This window comes from Solea senegalensis, linkage group LG5 (assembly GCF_019176455.1).
Source record: "Solea senegalensis isolate Sse05_10M linkage group LG5, IFAPA_SoseM_1, whole genome shotgun sequence".
In the NCBI taxonomy this organism is placed as follows: Eukaryota; Metazoa; Chordata; class Actinopteri; order Pleuronectiformes; family Soleidae; genus Solea; species Solea senegalensis.
In genome coordinates, this window is record NC_058025.1 from 12,543,149 (window position 1) to 12,564,019 (window position 20,871).

Here is a 20,871-nt window from a genome sequence, read left to right on the forward strand (position 1 = left end):
AATGTACTCCACTGGAATAATGGCTGGGTTTGGGTATTAAGGCGATAATCTGACTCAATCTTTATATTCCTTGTGCAAAGTCAAAGTGAAATAATTCAGCCATACTCCCAAACTTAATTGAATTACTTCTTCCAACCACATTTTAACATTTTATCATGGTCCAACATTTTAATCTTTAAGTATCAAAACCCTAAACTATTTATATCCTGCATATCAGTTTGACTAAGAGGTGCACATGTAGTCTGTGTGCTATAGATTTAATACTGTTTTAGTTACCCAGATGCTCAGTCGTCGATGCATATTATTTTTCTGGATTCCTTCCGACCGTCTTTGAGCTCAGGTCTGTAACAGTAGATGGTCTCATTCTATGTCTGGCTGCATCATCCCGTCCGAGGGAATGTGGAGTGAACTTCTTTAATGAGGAGACAAGAATATTTTTGCATGATTTAAACAGAGATCATAGAGAACGAAGTCCGGAACACATTTCTCAAACCTCACACATCTGATAACAAATCCAACAGAGCACAGAGACACTTACCACGAGAGTATTTTCCTCTCCCAAGAGACTCCACTCAAAATGACGCCCACATTCAGAGCATATGAAAATAATTATGGTCATGAACTTTAGTTTGTATCCATCTGTCAATCCATGACTGTCCATCCACCTATTTATACATCGTCCCTGAACGAGTCACTAGTTAATGACAGAGCCATGCAGTTTACGCCCTCCTCGTCTTAATGACCTACAGGTGACTGTTGTGTGTTATGTAATGTGATGTTTTTGATAACATCACATTGCAGTTGGGTAGTAAAATGTGCAAACCAGAATTTAGTGGATAAGGCAGAGTGGTTAAGCTACTGAATACACCTGTAATGCTCTAGCTGGGTCATTATCCTCAATACGTTATCTGATTTATGCTGCTTCTGTCAAACCCCCACCCACAGTGACCTACATTCATTTTCATCTCACCCATCAATCATTTAGCAGTTCAAAGCCAGTGGAGGAATGCAAAAGGGCTTGATCAAAATGGCATTAATTCTCCAATGGCTGGGTTCAAAACGTGCCTGTTACTATGAATGTGCTTTCACTGTGACACTGTGGATAAAGCGGAATACAAATGACAACACATGAAGAGATAATACACAAGAAGTGTACGTTTTCACATTCATTCTCAGTGGACTCATCCTGCTTTTCATGGTCAGTGATGGAATTCAACCAGCACAAGAATGACACTAACGGTGATGATATGAGTTTAAAAAAAAAAAGCCTAAATGGTAATATTTACACACAAAGACAGAGGCAAGCAGACAGGCAGACAGAGTGGGGCTTAGACGGAGAGACAGAGAAATGGTCTTCGCTGAAAAATACATGAGCACTATGGGTGTTTAAGCAGAGCCCGGATGACTTATTCAATAGGGACCATGTACATGTCATCAAATCGTCTGCTATATGCACATCCAGCCGCACAGGTGAGGACAAAGCTGCGGCCCACGGAAAGATGTGAGACACTGGAGACCAATCTAGATCTGGATTTGTGTGTGGATCAATGAGGCTGTGTTGAAGATGGGGATTACTAACTAGGCAATGTAAGGAGAACATCTGCTTCCACTTTGTGTGTCGTTGGAGTTCTTCGGCTCAACACTCTGCTCTACGGCATAATTTAATCAGCAAATCAATTTGGCTCAACACCTGATGTGCCTTCATCGGTGCTCGGTCTGTAAGCAAATACCTCTGTTGCTCATGTAGACAGAGGCCAAAAGTCATTCTTCCAACGACAACAGCATTTGTTTTTTATGAAGTGGAACCGTTGTCAGCTTAAGTTGCACGTCTGCTGACAAATAGTTCAATGATAAAGGGATAAGAACTTGCATGTGGGCAGAGAGCAGATGTGGGAAGATATACTTGGGCCACAAATATCTTGAAGAGTCTGTCATCTCTAAACACCCGTTGACGACAAATTAACGAAAATATTTATTTAGCCAGTTGCATGGCAGCAACTCAGTGCATGTAGACACGGACAAGGACAACCTGCTGAGGTTCAAATCAAGCATCAGAGTGGGGAAAAGAGGTGATTTAAATGGGGCATGGTTGCTGGTGGCAGACGGGCCAGGCTGGGGATTTTCAAGTACATCCAGGTTCATAGAGAAAGGCCATAAAAAGAGAACATATCCAGCAAGTGGTAGTTCTCTGGGTGAAAATGCTTTGTTGATGCCAGAGGAGAATGGTTCCACCCTTGACACTAGCTTTAACTCCATTCATGTAGAACGTAGAAGCAGGTGGGCGACAGCGGCAGAAAATCACACCAGGTAGGTCACAATACACAAACAAGGGGCCAATTAAGTGATGTGATGTCATATTTTTCTGAATGAAATTTAACAAGTGAACTTCATTGTGTTCTATGGATAACACAAAGCATCTTATTCATAATGGAAATAAAATGGGCAGTAATATTATTTTTCTGTTGTGTGAGGATGCATTTTGTTCTCCTGGACCCTCAGTTCAGCTCCAAATAACTGCTCCATTTCCAAATGACGTCAACAACCTTTCTTTCCCTCTTTCAGACCTCATCAGCAGCACACACACACACACACAGTCTGACTCCCTTCTGAGATTGTAAAGACTGTGCTCTCTAACTGTCACTCCTAGTTACAGACCTATCATGCAGAAATTATGACTTATTCATAGCTTTCATGCAAACCTGAATGCACAGAGGAAACTGGAGCTGGCTGGGTCGAGATCCAACAGGCTAGTGTGCGTGTGTGTGTGTGTGTGTGTGCATGGTCTTCACTATAGTTATTTTGCTCACTGTGCTTTACTCAGCAATGCGCTACATCATTTTGCCATCACTGGCACACACACACACGTTTGTGCAGCATTCGTAACGAGGACACTCATAGACATACTGTATTCCCTAGTCTCTTACCTTAACCTTAACCATTGCAACTAAACGTCTAACCCTAACCTAAAACCAGGTCTTAACCCTGAAAAGCACTTTTAAATGGTAACAGAACATGAGGATTTTGACGTGGAGCACAGATTACAGACAAGCGGTGCTCTGTTTAGAAATGGCAAGCCAAATAAATTTGACTAAATAATTAAGCAACAATTTACAATATTTAAAAAAACAATGTATATATATATATATATATATATATATATATATATATATATATATATATATATATAATATTAAATGAACATTTAGACATCCACACACACACCTCAAAATATTATTCATGCCTTTTATTGTCAATTTATATCGGTGAGAAAAATGTTTTTGGAACATTTGGATAGTCGAAAAAAAGAAACTGAAGAAATATGAATACAAAACCAGGGACTCCAAACCCCTTCACTTTACAACAGTGCTGCATTAACAGGTAGTGCTGTTGATTGTTTTTCTTTTTTTTTTCTTTCATAGACCAATTAAAAACAAGTGTGACTTGGCTGCTGGATAGTGTTAAAATTGTCAATGCTCCGACTGTGACACTTTGTGTCTCCTATTTTCAGACACATTCACCAATGTCTATCAATTCCGATTTAGCTTTGGCTCAAGTGATATGTTGTTATAATTGTGTGGTTATAATTGTAACCCTGAAGTGCTGAAAATGCACATGCCTTTGAAAGAGGATTTCTTTTTCTTTTGCTGTTGAAACATTCATATTTTAATATTTCTGAACATCAGTGTATATATTTGATTTGATATTATTTGATGCATTGATGGGTTTAGGAGTGAAATATATATAAAAAAAATACAGTGACACCAGCTAAATAATTAACCTTTATCAAACCTAATGTTTGAAATAAGGCTGAGTCTGACTGCCACTTTATCCTCCACATGAGGGTCGTAGGGGGTGCTGTGCCAATCAGAGTTGACATAGGACGATAGGCAGAGTACACCCTGGACATGTCTCCAGTCCATCACAGGGCCACATAGAGACAAACAACCATCCACTCTCACACTCACACCTACACCTAATCCCCAAATCTGCATGTTTTTGGACTGTGAAAACCAATGCACACACAGGGAGAACATGCAAACTCCATGCAGAAAGCCCCTTGTTCTGACTGGGTCTTGAACCCTGGTCTTCTTGCTGCAAAGGCAAGAGGGCTAACCATATTTATATGTGTAAACTTGGCACCATTATTTATGTAAAATTGGTTATTGTGGCAAATGCATCACATATCATCCTTAGTCTAACTGTTTAAATTCATCCAGTTGATAATGAAACCATTTCACTGTCTCCTTCTTTCAGTCAAATTAATCTGAGGACGTTTTTAACAAGTTGCTCCAAACATTTGGTGGTTGATATTTTTTTTTTATATATTGCTGTATCCGTTTGAAATTAAACATCAAGCAAAGGAACACAAACTTTGCTGTGACAGTGTTTTGGTCGCTCTCCTGCTGCTGGACAAGCTGTAAACTCATATTACAGAGTCTGAGCAATGTTCTTATAACAAAAAAAAGAAAAAAACACACTATTGCTTTCAAGCCTATAGGTGTTTTACAAACTCAGACTTCATCCTTGTTATTGTGACTTTTCTGTCTGTCTTCTGCCTGATATGTTAATGAATGTCAATTAAGAGATGAGAGAAACAGCAGAAGGTGGTCTGTGCTACGAATGCACGTACAGCTGTTGCACTCCCAGAAGTCACACATGCAAGGGCTTAGCAGTAAATAATATGTTATTCCACTTTACTCCTTTTGGGGATAATGCACAGGCAACAGTGCCCAGAGGGGAGGTCAGAGACAGATTCATTGATTAGCCTGCAACAGTACAATGGCAGTTACTACTGTAAATGGGCAAGTGTTGCTATGGTCCACAGGTGAGCTGCATCCATTAGGATTCCAGCAGCTGCTGCAGAGGCCAAACAAGTCAGATATACACTCACTTTATTAGGTACACCTGTACACCTACAACTGCTTGTAGACAAATATCTAACCAGATAATCCCATGGCAGCATCTCAATACATTAAGGTATTAAGGTTGAAGTTCAAACCCAGCATCAGGCGCAGAGCAGAACCATCTCTGAAGTTTTACACATAAATCTATGTAGTGTTCTGGTTTGCTAGTTGAGGCCTACAGAAAGGTAAGAATATGTAGAATAGCCTCCGGGGGGGCGACTTTGCTGGTTGCAAAAAGTAGTCAGTTTGAATGGAAGTCTATGGGAAAATGAGCATAATTCTCACTTGATTTACAATGTCAGTGAACATTTTCCTAAGGAGTTCATTGTCTCAATCAATAGTATTGGGTTTTCTTCAATAGCACATGATGTTATTTTTGTAAATTATGTCTCCATTTAGGCCCTGTGATGGACGAGCGACCTGTCCTGGGTGTACCCTGCCTTTCAGCTGGGATTGGCACCAGAACCCGCTGTGACCCTCACGTGGACAATAAAGCAGTATAAGATGGACGAATGGATGTTTGGTTGCAGGCGACACCACTGATACTTCCGGTTGCAAAAACCTCATTGCAAATCTTGAGTCTCCAAAACAGGAGTTCAGATTCTTATGGTTGATGTCACTGCCGGTTGCCACTTGTTGGAAGTTATGTGTCCTGTGTACTTAATAAAGTTGCATTTGAGTGTATAACAAACGTGTTTTTGGGCATTTTTCATCACTATATTACAAATGGGGAAATATTATTGTATAGGCCGGGCAGGTAAATAATGATACCTTTGAACACATGTCACTTTGTGAAGCTTCACAGTATTCAAAACATTTGATTGTGTTGCAGTTGTAAAAAGTAACATTTAAGTACATTTACCCATCATTCAGAGTACTTGCACAATACCTGTGTAGCTAAATTCCAATCTAATCATATTCTTCATTAATTTGACTACTTAGTTTTTCCTTAGATAGTATGTTTTTTTATATATATGTATATGTATGTATATATATATATATATATATATATATACATATATATATATACACATACATATATATGTATATAAAACCCAATGCATTATTAAATATTAAACCATTGTTTGAGTCTATGTTTTTTTTTTACTTTTTGGAAATCAAGCAGCGCCTATAATAGCAGTTCTGTTACAGACGTGGTCGCAGTATCAGCTGCTCAATATTAGTTTCAGCAAAATCAATGTTTAACAGAGAAGGCAAACACGAGAGAAAAGTAAAACAAATATGCAACTAAAACTTTCAATACTCAGTCATTTAGCAATGTCAATTACGCAGCTGCAGCTGTGCAATGTCTGCAGACATTTAGTATGTGACCCCTTGTAGCAGGTCACACACGTCCACTGTCTGTATTTAAAGAAGGTGTTTTTCAACTTACTCACTGATTGTCAATATTGTCAGTGTATCAATAAGATAGTTTATATGATAATATCTTCATCATACTGCAGAAGGAAACATTTGCACTTTTGGTACATGAGGAACATTTTGTTGGTCATCGACTTTTACCTGGGTGTGATTTTAAATCCAGGTATAATTACTTGTAACAGAGTATTCTTACATTGACGTAGCAGTGCTTTCACAAGGGCTCGGAACCACTTTCCCACCATTTGTGCAGCATGACAGGTTTTTCCCAAGTGTGATGAAGATTAAGTGTTACAGGAAAGTGTTGCATGTTGCAATGATGTCACTCTTTGTTGAGGAAGGTGGGCACAGTTTGTGTAGTAACAAAGAAGCTGGAGGACATTAAAAATAATTCACAAAACCAGCAGAAGAAAAATAACAGTTTAAGTTTCAAGGATTGGCGAGGAGCCAGGCAGGTGTAGGGAGCTTGGTTAGCACGATAAGTGAGATAAACTCCCAACACAGGGAAACAGAGGAAATGTGCTCGTTTGAACACATTTCCTCAGTTCAAACGAACTGCTGTGTACTTAACGCCACTGAGCTCACACACTCACTTTGTGTGAGAGACACACATATTACGTATAATGTAAACGTGTAAAATAATGATTGCATGTGGTTTGACTATTGGTCTCACAGCATTAAGATGCTTATTATATATTATTATACGCATTATACGCAACTTTTAACTCCTTAAAAAGTACTCCCAAACAAACATTTGCTCCACAGAATGAAGGAAAAGCACCTATTATTTTGCTGAGTTATTATGTTTTCTCTCTGTACACAACTTAGTTGCATTATGGGAAATGAGTTTTGTTCTTAAAGCCAATCAAATGATGACAAATGAGAAAAGAGTTGGCATGTAGGAGTGCATTACTTCACATTAAATAACGAGAGTATGGTATTTGGCATCGGGCCTGCAGTAGAGGCAGCACTGTAGTGAGCTGTGACAGTAACAAGAGGGCAATAGACCCTGACAGGCCTTTTTACTCAGGAGCACGCACACACACAGATACGTGTCCAAAGCCACAGGCATGCTCCTGTAGAACTTATACTCTACTGTATATCTATATACAAACTTGATGTCTACACACTGGTGTTTGTGCACTGTAATATACTGTAATGTGTGTTTGTATGTAAGCGCATGTGCAAATAGTTTGTGTTTTGTGGCAGGCTTGCAGTTTGTAATCTGCCAAATAGATGCTGATGAGTTTGAACTGGTTTAAGAGGGAGCATGTGGACCCCGCGCCTGGAATCTGATTGCAGCCTAAATGTACCATCAATTTTGAACAACTTTCCTTTTGTTTTTCAGACCATACCTTACGGCAGGTCTGATGAGATCCGGGCCAAAATAAAGTGACGGCCCATTTGGACTGTAAAGCATGTGTGTTTCTGTGTGCGCACATTATACGCGTGTGCCAGCCTGTGACCAGGAAGACCACCATGCAGGGAAGGAAGGGCGGTCCCGAGACAAGAGGCAGGAGACAGGAGAGGCTTTAAACCTGAACTCACCCGCAAAAGAATGAAGGGGGGAAAAAATGGGAGACGGTAAAAAAGCAAAACAAAGTGAGGTTCATGCGGGTGGCACCTGCTGCGCCTTTATTGTGTCTTCAGAAATTGCCACTGACAGTTTGCATTACACAGAGCCAACAGTCCATACTGTGTGGCTGCATACACACAAATCTTATTTGAACCTTTAACAAACCCCCTCCCTCACAGACATTATTAATAGCGCGCAGGCTTTCTCGATCCTTTGCCACAGCAAATGCCGCTGCGTAAAAATAGAAATACAGTTGTCCATAACTGGAACCCATTGACACAATAGCTCCAGTTCCACAGACGTAGCTCCTCCCTGTGTGTGTGAGTGTGTGTGTGTAGCGGGTGGGTGACAGCTGGGCTCAGTCGCTGCGCTCCGCTCCGCTCCAGTCTGGTAAGAGGCTTCATCTCCAAATAGGATGACCGTGGGCTTTTGTGGAAGGTACTGCGCTCAGCTCCGTCGCTACAGTTCTGGGACAGTCGTGTGATTCCACGCGTCCAGCTCACCTGGAGGGAAGCTCAAAAGCCCACACGTCGTGTTTTTGTGTTTTTTTCCCCCCCTCCTCCTCTCAAGTGTGGATTTCCGATGGATATTCCGATTTGAAGAGGTGTGATTTGAGCGCGGCATGTAACAAAAAGAGACGCATGAGAGAAAAGTAGCGCTCGTTATTCTGAGAACGGGCACCGTTTGAACTGCTTTGGGAGCCACATCTCATGGATTACTAACAGGCAGAGCTGTGTGACCACTCAGAGGCATTTCCATTCATGAGCTGAAGGTAGGATTGTCTTTGTTTATTTCAAACTTTAGGTGCGTTCACGTCGCCCGTCTCTCTGTGCAGCCCCGGAGGCTTGTTTGCTGTACGACAAGTGCACACGCTTCGCACCATTACTTCATCAACCAACTGAGGGCGGTTTTATTAAGCATTTTGAAAGTTACTAAAAAAAAAGAAATCAGACCGTGTTCATTGTCATTTCGAGTTAGAAATACGACGCTTTTATGGAAAACAAGCACATAGTAGCGGTATAAACAGAGCACACAGTTCCGTGCGTAATCCCTCTTGCGCTGTTTATCCACATGGGTTAAAGAAGTGTCAGGCTCGTATTTGTAGACCACAGTAAGCCACAGACAATATCAGAATCAGAAAATAAGAAATGTTCTTGTTGAGGGAACTTGTTCTCCCTCTAAATGTGCTGTTTTTTTTTCCAACCTGGAGTATGTTGTAAATCTTCACAGCAACAAAAGTGGCACTTACTAAATGTAAGATATATATAAAAGTGCATGTGTTATGAGCCTTATGACCATATAACACGTGTGAGCATAGTGTGAGCACATTTGTGGATCATTTGTAATGAAACACATGCTGTAAGTGCCCTCCTACAGACCATGATGAGATTTCCATTTATTGTCACTGCTGGAAATTCACAATCAGAGCAGCAACACACACAGAGTGACTAATGATCCAGTTTGTGTTTACAATCCTTCTTACTTCGTAAAACTCAAATCAGATTGAAAGCAATTTGATATCAATGAATCAACAATGTCACTAGTGGGTATTTCATTGTCTCTGGTTCAAGGGTGTGTTCAGGGGTTTCAAGCGGCCAGGAGACAATGTGGTCAATCTGTGATCCAGTGGATCTCTCAGTTTATTTATTCATTTTTTTAATCCGAACAGGAGACTAAACTGCATCAGTCTCGCAAATGAATTTGCCATTAAATCAAGTGCTGCTTTTTCAATGAGAGGGGAGAAGAGATAGAGGCCTCACAAACTGCGTCCAGCAGCCTCACTGCCAACACCCAGCACCCTCTCCTCTCCTCTCTCCTCTCCTCTCTCCTCTCTCCTCTCTCTTCTCCTCTCTCCTCTCCTCTCCTCTCCTCTCTCCTCTCCCATTATGGAATACACCCTGACTTAGACACTTAGGAGCTATAGAAAAACGATTCCACAGCTCTTCATGTAGTTTAAAGTGTAGCAAGCATATGTAATGATGGTGATAAAAATGGCATGATAACAGGATTCAGCTACTGTTTTGGAAACATGAATATTTTGAATTATACAAAAAAAGGAAAAAAAAGAATCAATATCACACCAGCTCTGAGTGTAAAGATGTGTTTTCCTCCTGTGTTGTATGTTTTCTTTTACCACTTCGTCTTTCTTTGCTGATGTCGAACTTGAAATAGCAGAACGTTTTAACATGTTACCACAGCTCCTCCTCCCACCAACATTGGCCTTCGGGCGTTCAAATGTCCTGGAGGCATATTTGAAATTTTGCACGGGCTGAAAATCCCACCTCACTGTTTCATAAAGGCTACAACACCTACACCAATCACAGTTAATCCTGCTTTTTAAGACATTGTACACTTCTGACACACACTGTGATGCTGAGACATGCATTACTGCACGAGTTACCTTTTTCTTGACAGACGCCCGCTGGTTCTGAGGTGGAATAGAGCAGAGCAGTCAGAGTTGTTAGTTGTATTTGATCTGCCGATCCCCCAACAATAGTGATGGTGATGCCATTGTGTGTGACTGATGTGAATTTGTCACACTGTAAGTGTGTGTGCGAGAGAGAGAGAGAGAGAGACAGGGAGAGAGAGAGAGTTAGTATTTACCTTTGCTACTACTTATACAGTTGCAGCCCGAATGTAGTTAGTGTGAATAATTGATAAATGGCTTTGTTCCTGTTTAAAAGAATTGCCCCCTCTATTATAAACAGAGGAATATCAGCTGCTGCTGGCCACACATTCACATCCAGACAGTGTCAATACCCAGCATTCAGTATATGCATATTTTATAAAATCCCTGTTTTATTGATGCACGTCCTTAGTGTGTGGGCTGTATTTTTTAATTAGAGTGTGAAAAAAAAGCACCATATCCCCCACTCATCACGCATGTGATTTATTGATGCTTAACCCATTTTCCAGTTTTCACATCTCTCTAAATTGCCGTTGCCTCAATTACACTGCCTTAACGCTAAATCTGCTCTAGTGGTGGAAACATTAAAAACACATAATCATGAGCTTGAGTATCTGTTTTGGTTCATTTTGTTTTAGGAACACAGTCCAGCGTATAATCAAAGACACTTGTGAAGTGATGGAACTATGCAGATGTTGGCACGTTGGCTAAATTTACGAAGTTGGCTGGAAAACAGGAACCGATAACAAATTACACAACTCCTCATTTGAATAAACATTTTTCTTCTGGTTTTTTTTTTTCTGATGTTCTATCCTTTTCTGTGTTAGGATTTCTATTAGCCACTAAAGTTGAATTCATTATTTGACCAATGTCTTTTATTTAATCAGAGAAAAAAACCCATGATAACAGTATTTAATCTTTTTTACTTCCCCCATATTCTGTAGTTAAGTTACAACGTATCGCCCTCTCTTTATATGTGATAATAAATTATATTCTCCATACTATAGAGACCTATTATATCTCACCATGCAGTATGGTCGAGTGTGCTCTATTCACAGCATGGCTCATTGAAAATTTTAATCTTTCGCTAATCACTTGCTTGAGCATGTTGGTCTATGTTCTCCCTGTGTCTGACACACACACACACACACACACACACACATGTGCAAGGATGAATGATCTTCCCGTTTCCAAGTTTCTATGTTGTTGTTCTAGCTTATTGCTTTCTCCCACTCAGCCTTAACCCTTCCAGTTCCCTGCAGTATAAAAAAAACTCGCTGAATTACCCGTCCATGTGTTAAGCAGCCTTCATACTCATTACATTAGCATAATTGATTGAGTGTTTTTCATGTGCCAAGAAACCCGGAGGCATGAAGGACCAATCAAAAAGGCTTATTTTGGGCTGGACGCCGCAAGTCAGCGACAGAATTGGCTGCCGAGGATCTGTTGGTATTTTGGCTGTTGATCCTTGGCAAAGCTTTGTTGTTAGAAATTAAGTGAATTAGAAAGTGATAGCAAGTCCATCAAGGAGAAGAACGTTGAAGTGCCAAACTTAGTCATTTGTGTGCCAAAACGAAAGTGCAGAAACATTCAAATCAGCTTATAAACATCAGCCTTCTCTACGCTGAAAGATTGCATTCTAAATGCTTATGTATGAGCGACATTAACTAGTGATAATGCCTTTGTCACAGCGGACTTTGTTTGTCTGTTATTACTCAAATGGAATGGAAAGCAAAGGCATTTGCGGGGATAATCTAAAAAGCAGCGGGACTTAGTGTGATCGCCTGGGAGATGGACGAATGACTGGCCTGGAAAAGTCTTGCACTACAGATCAGATGACGTGAATTATCGTCCACAGCACAGAAATGTGCTGTCCCAGATCCCGTCCTGCTGTTGTGCTTTTACAGGTGAAAGCAGCCTGCTGTGAGTCATGGTCACTGCCTCAGTCTGTTAAATTTCATTAGGATCGTGTCTGTTCCTGTGGTTATTTCATCTGGAAAACCCTGCCATCTATTCTAACAGTGTTTGTGAGTCTCTGCGAGGTGCGTAACAAAAAACCCCAACAACAACAAAAAAAAAAAAACCCAGAGTGGGCCCTAGTGTGTACTCACTCAGTATATGTATTCCCTGTGAGTATGCGTGTATGTTGCTTGCGTGCAGTGTATCTGTCCCTCCTCCCCAGGCCGCAGCGATTGGCGCTGCATCTCTCATCTATTAATCATAGAGAGCGCTTTCTCTCTCATTCGGTTGCCATAGTATCAGGACCTGAGACACTGTTGGGGTGTCTGGCTGCCGAGAGCAAAGAGAGCATAGGAAAGGAAAGGAAAGGAAAGGAAAGGAAAGGAAAGGGAAAAAGGAAAGGAAAGGAAAGAGGTGTGATTCTGGAGGAAATTATTTTAACACTGCAGGGAAGGTGGAACAATTGTAATAGAGCAGAGGAAGAAAGAGCGGAAGTGATTGAAAGAGCAATGGCAGGGCAACACAGCACGCAGGTTCTCACACCATGGTGTATGGGTATTCTTCAAGAGCCAAAATGGATTCCATTTTTATTTCAGCTGTGAACCCTGTCTGTGCGCACATCTTTCAGTCTCTCTCATCCACATAGGTCTCTCGCTCCTTCCTCAGAAAGGGAGCAGAAGAATATTTTCACAGTAGGCATTACCTTGTGAATAGTGTGGTCATGGGGCTGGTGCATCTCCAGTATATTACAGTACATTGAACAGCTGTTATTTCACCTTGCTGTACAATGGAAAATCCTACCAGCGAGCTGAGGTAGAAGATGGGCCAGGGCCTCCTGTTTCATGCTCAGCTGCATGTTTTGACGGTAAATCGTGCTGAATTCATGTGTTATTTAAAGGTGGATTACTGAAGAAATGGAACACTATGGTAATTTCCAAGACAGAAAATACCACATGCTATCAAGCCCTGACTCTTTGTTGTTATCAATCTGTGTGTAGAAGGAGCACTGAACATGCACTGTGCACATTCAGAGTAGCAGTTTGTGTTTTGGCTGTAGGCTTTGTGTCTCCCTTATGACCTCATAATCTCATTTGGGCCTTTTAATGGCTAACCATGCACTAATGTGGTGGTTGTATTATCGCCTTGTCTCATCACATCATACCCTGCTTGTGAGCATTTCCATTGGGAGCCTTTGGAGAGTAAGCTACAGTAGCAACCCGGCAGCACTGTAATCATAGGAGTTTTGTTCCGGAACACACAACCACCTTTCACTCAAGTGCGTGTACACAATTAAACACAAAAAAACCCATCTCAGTACACACATTTTCACACACAAGGGCAGTTGTTTTGTAAAAGGGAAGAGGATTAAAGAAGGCTTGACATTGTTTCAGTGGTGCACACAATGAGTGTCGCTGGGCATTAACCCAAGAATACCTGATTGTAGAGTACACTGGAATGATTTGCTTTCCTTCCCCATGCACAGACTTTCCAGAAGCGAGTGACCATTTTTTTCCACTTGATCAAGTGGAGAATAAAGTTAAATGCTTATGATGCTGCTGTGTTTGTTTAACTCACATTCTATTATAGAGTTGGATTAAATTTGACCAGTTTTTTTTTTTTACAATTTCTTAAGTGTAATGGTTTTATTTTCTTTGAAGGGAGTGACTTTGACATTGTTTTTTATTGGTCAATTTTATGTACTTTTTTCAATCCCAACTTTCTCTGTTGTTTTGGGAATGAGACATGTATCGCAGATCCAGTCTGATGATCACATGAAACATGTATCTCCAAAAATTAGTAAAAAAAATGTATATCCTTTTTGGGTGAAGTGGCCCTTTAAGGAAGTGAAACCGTGCGTTTGCTCTTTGTGTTTGAAGTGATGAGATAGCAGGTGACACCGGGGCGATGGCATTCTCAGGTGCAGCAGGTGAATTTAACCAGGTGGGGGATGGGGTAAAGGTGTGTGGGTGTGCAGATCCGTTGTGTCAGTGCTTGTGAGTGTCCGAAAAAAAAACCGGCATGCATGGCTTTCTGTGTGTGTGTGTGTGTGTGTGTGTGTGTGTGTGGATCAGTCATCAAAGCAGAGGAAAGCCACTGTGTAAGGTGATCTGTATGCTCATGGCAGAGCAGCCGTCATACTCCCAGAGGCTCTAAGCTTCGCTGAATGTGGACCAAGCATCTTCTTCCTCTTCCCGTGCCCCACTGCTGCTTTTCACTAGTGTGCGCCAAATGAGGCCAGACACATTGAGTTGATTGTAAATGTTTCTGGATTTGCCACGCTTCTCTGCAAATCATCCCTCCGCACTGATATAGTTTCCCATCATTTACTATTACTTTCTCATCTTGTGACGCAAACAATTATTAGCTGGCCCCCTAAACCTCCCTGAGATTAGTTCAGCTCCAACAAGCATGGCCTGCTATCCTAGACAGCAGGTAATTTGTAACAACCATCCCTGGCTCATCTGACACACTGATGGCGATGATAGATTGCTGCACCTGGCCCTGGGTGAATATTAATAATTTCCAGGTGACTGGTAAATCTATAAAATGACCTTTAGTTATTGTAACACTTTAACAAAGTTTTTACATTCAGCTACATGAAAGGAATAAAAAAACATCTACGCTACAATCCACCTACTAACAGCACTTTTTTGATTCAATGATTCTTATGGGAAATAGATAAATACAAGTTCCATGTGCTTCCTTCAGACAGTGTTGAGAAACCAGTCCTCTTCCAGTCACAGTGGCTGGCAGTCTTCAAGTCATTCCCCTGAGGGTCCTATGTTTCACAATCCAATCAGCAGGACTCAGAACAATATTACCTCTGTATGTGTGTACATTTTTTATAATCCTAATGAACAAATTGCAGCCATGTGGCACGGCCTGGTGGCATGGCTGGTGAAAAAAAAGAAAGAAAGACACACACGGGCTCAAACACCAAGCACACAGCCACCGTCTTACCCCCACCCCCCCCACCCCTTCACCACAACACACACATACGTACGCACACACATCCAACCACAAGGCTCCCAGTGTTCTTGGCCTGTCTGCCTATCAGCTCATGCGGAGCGCTGGGCTGGGAGTACTTATCATCACTCTGCTGAGTGGAGGCCTCACAAAGGCCCACTCACATCGCACACACACACACACATATTGGATGCTGGATTGATTGGATGTATGGTCTCCGAGTGTCAGCCTGAGCTGACACTGAGATGAAGAAGGTAATAGGATAGGCAGGCAACCCTATCGCTAATGAAACGAATAAGTACATTTTATTTGCTTTGCCAGATGCGTCACCAAAGAAATGTAACCGCTGTCTGAATTACATTCACTGACAATCACGAGCGACAGCGTCCTTCTTCTGCACGGATGCTACGGGAAACTGTTGAAGGTGACCTTTGGACAAAGAACAGGACTTTTGAGACTACCTCACAAAGCAGCGTTCAGTATATCATATATTGCTGATGCGAATTTGTGGTTTGCTATGCTTTTAGTCATGACCAAGTACTTTAAGAGTTATGTGAGGAATTAAGCACTGCGCGCTCAGCTACGCAACCAAGCCATTTTGTTACCAGCTGTGTCCCTTGTTTCCAATTTGCTGTTATATATGTTTTCTTTAAAGATATGCTGGGGAAATAAGTTGGAAATTAATTTGAAGCACGAGAGAGACGGGCATAGCAAATGACCAACAAAGAAAGGTGCGGGGTAGACGTCCAAGGTAAGCATATACTCTTCACAAGGTTCAAGGGATTTGAATTCCTTTCACAGCAGTAACTGGGATATTCAAGTGGACGTGCAGAATAAGAGGAGATAGAAAGAGGCTGGACAGTTAGAAAAGGTGACAGGCAATGAGTATCAAGGCATATGGTGTAAAAAAAACCTCAGGACCTCTTTTTCAAATGAATTCACATGAAAAGAAATAACATTTCGCCATGCCCCCATTCATGCCCCTATAATCTGGACAAAGGATGCTCTGTATGTGGGCAGGTAATCAAGCAAGCAGGTTGATATGCTGGAAGACAAGCTGTGAGGCAGGAAAAGAAAAGATGTGCCTTGCATGATAATGTATTCATTCACTCCCTGCTCTGATAATGTTCACAGCATGCTTGGCTTGATTCATTCATCAGTCAACTGAGGGCCTTTTTACGTTTATTTGTTAAAAAGCCTCTTTGCTTTTCTAAACCTGTTAAGGCTTGATTTGTGTGTGTTGACTGGATTATTCATAAGGTGATTGCTCCTCGGTTTGTGAAGACGTGCGAGGTTGCGTGCATGAGTTGGAGCTGTAGTGTCGATGTATACGCTCTTCTGCATAGATCGGTATGCATTGAGACTGAGAATTCTGCAAAGAGACCTATTTTAGTCTCTTGGGTCATGTGGTTTGATTGGCCAGTGCAGAAGCTGCATACTGAAACACAGTTTTGTTTTTTTTTTCTTTTCCCGTCTTTAGCCTCTCTGGGACTGACTTGTCTGTTCTGCTGATAAAATCTCTGTATTTGCTTTAATTATAGGGTTAATTCCATACAAATAACCAAACAAATTGTCTTCTGATTGATGACAATTGAACCCATGATTATTCAACCAAGTTTGGAGTGACGCACTTTTGGGAAAAGATATTATTAGAATATTTACTTTCTCAGTATCAAGTCCTATTTGCCAAAAGACTTAAAGCAAGTGCTTAAAGATAGCAAAGTCTCTCATTTCCTCTTTCTTTTTCCTCATTTGTGTGAGAATGAATGCGAGTTAAGACTCAGTACGTCTAGTAATGCTAGCTAATCTAGTAATACTAGCCTGGTAACTAGATAGGAACACAGGATGGCAGGTAAGACTATCTAGACCCACTATCTGTTAATCATTTACACGGAGTCGCTGGCTCTTTTTACAATGTGAAACAACCAATTGTTGTCTTCTATTTTACTTTTAATTCATTGTATTTGGTGTTTAACCACAGTCGGGGTCCATAATGTTGCAATACCTTTATCTTTGCGATTGTAAGTTAATTTAGGTTCATAAAATTTAATGGTAATAGTCATTTTTATGATTCCCAACCATACCGTCCTTAGCTGTTTTGAAATGTGTTGGTCGGTGTTAATCACATATAGCGTTATAAAACAAGAAGCTTTCTTAGTATTATACTCAGTGACTCAGCTGTGAGCGGAGTTGCTGTCCTAATGTTTGAAACAGTACTCTCGTTTACCTGGTTGCTATCTTGACCTCACACTGTGAAGTTACACTGCGTTACATCACCACACATTACAACAAAGAAATCAAATGGCAAGGAAAGGCGGTGGGAAGAGTCTCCAAGAGGAGTTGCAGCTCTGACCTAGATTAGTTTGGGGAGTATGGAGTGCTGAGCTGATCCTGGGGTGTAGACCTATTGTTGCCGTTCAGCCGGTACCTGACTTTGATCTTCATCCTCCCCCTGTGCTGTGGTGGGTTTGAGTCCCTGTTCTACCCTGTGATGTGCAGCCATCCAGGGCCAGCTGAACGTCCCCCCTGGCTGACTGGTTGATTGTTGTAGACTCTATCTAGTACAAACAGGTTTTCATGCACCCATCCGATAAGATGGGGCATGGTGGTGTGTTCACACTGGCGCCACTGCTGCAGTCATTTGTTTCACACATTAACAGGTGAAGGACTTAGTGTGTTTGCCCCCCCCCTCTACGTGTGTGCTTTTTGTGTTTGTCAAACTGCCTGACCCAGACTCCAGTGAATGAGTCACAGACATTACTCAAACCAAGATGTTTGATGTCATTACAACCCTGTTAAATATGAGGATGTGGTTACCAATAATTATATTGTTTTTGTGTGAAACGCAAATAACTACACAAGAACACAAACGCATGCCCTCACATGCACACACTCCAGCACAGACATAAACATGTGAACTCAATAAAGCAGACCAATAAATCTGTCACAGCTGAGCAATTCAAAATTGACAGGGTTGAAATAGGTCAGGTTTGCGAGACGTAATATTGTAGAAAATAATAAAGCTAGGTTAGTACGTCACTGGGAGTTTGCCGTTTTTGTGGCTACGATGATCTTTAGTGCTTCTCGTGGTACATACTGACCATAGATTTGTGCAATGTGGGGAAGTTGCGCGTGACTCAAGAGGGAATATCAAATCAAATCAGTTTTATCTGTAAAGCCCAAATTTAAAGTCTGTACACATAGTGACATTCTCTGTCCATAGACCCTCAGTTGTAAAAAAAAAGAAAAAGAAAAGAAACACTGCTATTACATAGAGGTGGTGGAAAAAAAAAAATTGTGATATATTGTGATGTGTGTTATATCAGGGTCTTTGAAAAGACATTTCTCATATTTGAGAAGCCCTATTTATTTTGGCCCAGCATTCTATTTTCTTACAGCACAAGCTCAGTAAACACTGAATAGGAAAATCTAAAAAAAAAACACTTTATTTTTGACTTGGCCTGATTATGTTTATGTTATTATTAGCAAAGACAATTACATGTAGAAGTTTACTTAAAAAAAACATTATGTTGTACATTATGTTATGTACCGCCCTGTGATGGACTAGTGACCTGTCGCCCTATAGCAGTTGGGATTGGCACCAGCACCCCTGCGACAATTTAGAAAAAAAGTCAGATTGACTGACCGACGTCCATTGAGCTTGGAAATTGGCTCATTGTTAAGAAATGTTCAATTCAGTTTTAGTTGAAGGAGGAAAAGAAAATCTCTTTACAAATTATATTGGCACCCAAGTATCATCACGCAATTAAACAGTGACTAAAGCATTTTGTCGCAGCCCTGATATTACAGTACCATGTTCAAATTTCACTGAGCCAAAGCATTCACCTATAGTGCACCCACTTATACACTTATTCATATATTACTGTGGACATGAGATGAGCAGGTACAAAGACCACTGCAGGGTTTCAGCTATTTTCATTTCCACGTTTCAATAGCATCTCATTCTTGTCTGCCACAGAAAGAGCCCACGTGGCCCCAATTACCTGGGGAGGCTGTATTTCCTACCTTCACCACTTGCATAATAAGGCGTGACTTTCTATTTGAGTGAACTCATTGCCTGTCCGACCCTGGAGGCTGATAGTTACCCCTTAATCACGGTCATTTCCATGCTTGTAACACTAGGCTAATTACTATAGTAAATACTGCCTCAGTTGTGACTATAGCATCAACTGAATGGAAGGGGTGAGCACAGGGGAGATGCATTTAATTAATGGATTGCTATTTGGACTTCCTTTGCAAATGATAGGACTAAGTCTGACATAACGCAGGAAGAGTGGCACTATTTTTATCCAAAGCATGTGACCAGATAGCACCTGCGTGGGCTTTTAGTCTGGATGAAGCAGTCAGAACTGGAGTAGAAGACTGTAGTGACAGTGGCTTAATCCAATACGACCAGTACTGTTCTGAGCAATTTCTCATCCATTTCCATCCTTAATTCCTTGTGCCAATGTATTGAGATTAAATAAAGATTGTGGTTGTGGGAGATATCGATTTTCGTGGCTAGAACGTTAGCCGATTCTCAAGAGCTTTTTATAGCCATTACCGATGGTTATTCTTTCCCTGGGATGCATTGTATTACATCGCGGGAGGGTGTAGGAGGGGATGGTAAGATTGTAATCGATAGAGGCACAAAGGCTGTTTTTGCCCTGCTTGCCTTTCTTTTCCTCACAAACCGCTTCTATGACAAAACCACTCATATCATGAGTTTGATGGCTGCTATCTTGGGCACATCTCCCGTGTTAAAAGGTTATTAATTTTCTGGAAAAATAAGGGAAAATTAAAAATAAATACATAAATTATGAGTTAAATGGGTGCAAATGCCATGGTCATAAAAGTGCAGTAATGAAACCATAAGGTTCGACGTAGAAACAGCTTGCAAACTGCTAGGCCTGCCATATGCCTTAAGTAAGCAAAGCTAAAAGGAGATATTATTCACAGTGAGATGCAATAATGAGGAGCCACATGCAGAGAATGGGGGGGGCCCAACAAATGTAGAGGCTTTGGTTACCCATTTTACTGATAGCTATCTCTCAAATGGACAGAGAGAGGAGCGCACCTGCATCACAGCTATTTGTATAAAAGGACAAATAGTGTATTTAATTACCTGATGGATGGTGGAACATTATCCACCTCCGAGGACGGACTTATATGTGGGAGTTTGATGAACAAATTTGAGATAAGCCGTCGACAAGCTTTTATGACAGTGTGACAGTCAGACTGAAATTCTAGATGACGCAAAAGTACACACACAATCATGTGCACACAAAAAAAAACTTATACAGTATCCCGAGTATAGCTTCTCCGTGACATACAAACATATACACCTCTTCAGCGACGCCCTTTGCCTCAGGGTGACGAAATGCTATGCTGTGAGCCCGAGCTACGTATGTGTCCCGCTCTGGTATCTGCTATCGACGTTTTGGGCAGGGTTCTGTGTATCAAGTGTCCGCAGGCTGGACATGTGCGGGGAGTCAAGTGACGCTGTGGTCAGATGACGATCTGATCCGTGAGAAGCCTGATTCTTTGAGTCAGGTTTTCTTTGTTGTGCTGGCGTCAGATGCATGCTGTTTCAATTAAAGTGGTCAGTGCGGATGAGAAATGACACAGCTGATGGATTAATCAATTAGGTAGTCACCAAACACTTTACTTCTCCTGGTCGT

The 20,871-nt window shown here is 41.2% G+C and overlaps 1 protein-coding gene across 3 annotated transcripts in view; it reads left to right on the plus strand.

The window, feature by feature from the left end:
- Positions 1-8,217: 8,217 nt before the first annotated feature.
- The window catches only part of sema6a (sema domain, transmembrane domain (TM), and cytoplasmic domain, (semaphorin) 6A), a 100,696-nt gene continuing 88,042 nt past the window's right edge, over positions 8,218-20,871 (plus strand). For all 3 annotated transcript variants that reach the window (XM_044026787.1, XM_044026788.1, XM_044026789.1), the window contains exon 1: positions 8,218-8,629. The gene's annotated coding sequence lies outside the window, so the exon portion shown is untranslated. The remainder of the gene's footprint in view (positions 8,630-20,871) is intronic.